This window comes from Penaeus vannamei, chromosome 11 (genome assembly GCF_042767895.1).
Source record: "Penaeus vannamei isolate JL-2024 chromosome 11, ASM4276789v1, whole genome shotgun sequence".
Taxonomy (NCBI): Eukaryota; Metazoa; Arthropoda; class Malacostraca; order Decapoda; family Penaeidae; genus Penaeus; species Penaeus vannamei.
This window is the reverse complement of record NC_091559.1, coordinates 3,040,117-3,042,616: the sequence shown is the minus strand read 5'-3', so window position 1 is coordinate 3,042,616 and position 2,500 is coordinate 3,040,117. Positions and strand designations below refer to the sequence as shown.

At 43.7% G+C, this 2,500-nt stretch overlaps 1 protein-coding gene across 1 annotated transcript in view; it reads right to left on the bottom strand.

Annotated features, from left to right (window-relative positions):
* LOC138863145 (putative uncharacterized protein DDB_G0292636) overlaps positions 1–2,500 on the bottom strand; it is a 6,597-nt gene that overhangs the window by 3,614 nt on the left and 483 nt on the right. The window lies entirely within an intron of this gene.

Genomic DNA, 2,500 nt, shown 5'->3' with positions numbered 1-2,500 from the left:
CGCAGGCAAGTTAGGATTGCACAGACAAGTTAGGATTGCGCAGGCAAGTTAGGATTGCACATACAAGTTAGGATTGCACAGACAGTTAGGATTGCACAGACAGTTAGGATTGCACAAACAAGTTAGGATTGCACAGACAAGTTAGGATTGCACAAACAAGTTAGGATTGCACAGACAAGTTAGGATTGCACAGACAAGTTAGGATTGCACAGACAGTTAGGACTGCACAGACAGTTAAGATTGCACAGACAAGTTAGGATTGCACAGACAAGTTAGGATTGCACAGACAAGTTAGGATTGCACAGACAAGTTGGGATTGCACAGACAGCTAGGATTGCACAAACAAGTTAGGATTGCACAAACAGTTAGGATTGCACAGACAGTTAGGATTGCACAGACAGTTAGGATTGCACAGACAGTTAGGATTGCACAGACAGTTAGGATGGCACAGACAGTTAGGATTACACAGACAGTTAGGATTGCACAGACAAAGGATTGCACAGACAGTTAGGATTGCACAGACAAAGGATTGCACAGACAGTTAGGATTGCACAGACAGTTAGGATTGCACAGACAGTTAGGATTGCACAGACAGTTAGGATTGCACAAACAAGTTAGGATTGCACAGACAAGTGAGGATTGCACAGACAAGTTAGGATTGCACAGACAAGTGAGGATTGCACAGACAAGTTAGGATTGCACAGACAAGTGAGGATTGCACAGACAAGTTAGGATTGCACAGACAAGTTAGGATTGCACAGACAAGTTAGGATTGCACAGACAAGTTAGGATTGCACAGACAAGTTGGGATTGCACAGACAGTTAGGATTGCACAGACAAGTTGGGATTGCACAGACAGTTGGGATTGCACAGACAAGTTGGGATTGCACAGACAGTTAGGATTGCACAGACAAAGGATTGCACAGACAGTTAGGATTGCACAGACAGTTAGGATTGCACAGACAGTTAGGATTGCACAGACAAGTTGGGATTGCACAGACAGTTAGGATTGCACAGACAAAGGATTGCACAGACAGTTAGGATTGCACAGACAGTTAGGATTGCACAGACAAGTTAGGATTGCGCAGGCAAGTTAGGATTGCACAGACAAGTTAGGATTGCGCAGGCAAGTTAGGATTGCACATACAAGTTAGGATTGCACAGACAGTTAGGATTGCACAGACAGTTAGGATTGCACAAACAAGTTAGGATTGCACAGACAAGTTAGGATTGCACAAACAAGTTAGGATTGCACAGACAAGTTAGGATTGCACAGACAAGTTAGGATTGCACAGACAGTTAGGACTGCACAGACAGTTAGGATTGCACAGACAAGTTAGGATTGCACAGACAAGTTAGGATTGCACAGACAAGTTGGGATTGCACAGACAGTTAGGATTGCACAAACAAGTTAGGATTGCACAGACAGTTAGGATTGCACAGACAGTTAGGATTGCACAGACAGTTAGGATTGCACAGACAGTTAGGATTGCACAGACAGTTAGGATGGCACAGACAGTTAGGATTACACAGACAGTTAGGATTGCACAGACAAAGGATTGCACAGACAGTTAGGATTGCACAGACAGTTAGGATTGCACAGACAGTTAGGATGGCACAGACAGTTAGGATTACACAGACAGTCAAGATTGCACAAACAAGTTAGGATTGCACAGACTTAGGATTGCACAGACAGTTAGGATTGCACAGACAGTTAGGATTGCACAGACAGTTAGGATTGCACAGACAGTTAGGATTGCACAGACAGTTAGGGTTGCACAGACAGAATTGCACAGACAAGTTAGGATTGCACAGACAGTTAGGATTGCACAGACAGTTAGGATTGCACAGACAAGTTAGGATTGCACAGACAGTTAGGATTGCACAGACAGTTAGGATTGCACAGACAGAATTGCACAGACAAGTTAGGATTGCACAGACAGTTAGGATTGCACAGACAAGTTAGGATTGCACAGACAGTTAGGATTGCACAGACAGTTAGGATTGCACAGACAGTTAGGATTGCACAGACAGTTAGGATTGCACAGACAGTTAGGATTGCACAGACAAGTTAGGATGGCACAGACAAGTTAGGATTGCACAGACAGTTAGGATTGCACAGACAAGTTACGATTGCACAAACAAGTTAGGATTGCACAGACAGTTAGGATTGCACAGACAAGTTAGGATTGCACAGACAAGTTAGGATTGCACAGACAGTTAGGATTGCACAGACAAGTTAGGATTGCACAGACAGTTAGGATTGCACAGACAGTTAGGATTGCACAGACAGTTAGGATTGCACAGACAGTTAGGATTGCACAGACAAGTTAGGATTGCACAGACAGTTAGGATTGCACAGACAGTTAGGATTGCACAGACAAGTTAGGATTGCACAGACAAGTTAGGATTGCACAGACAGTTAGGATTGCACAGACAAGTTAGGATTGCACAAACAAGTTAGGATTGCACAGACAAGTTAGGATTGCACAGACAAGTT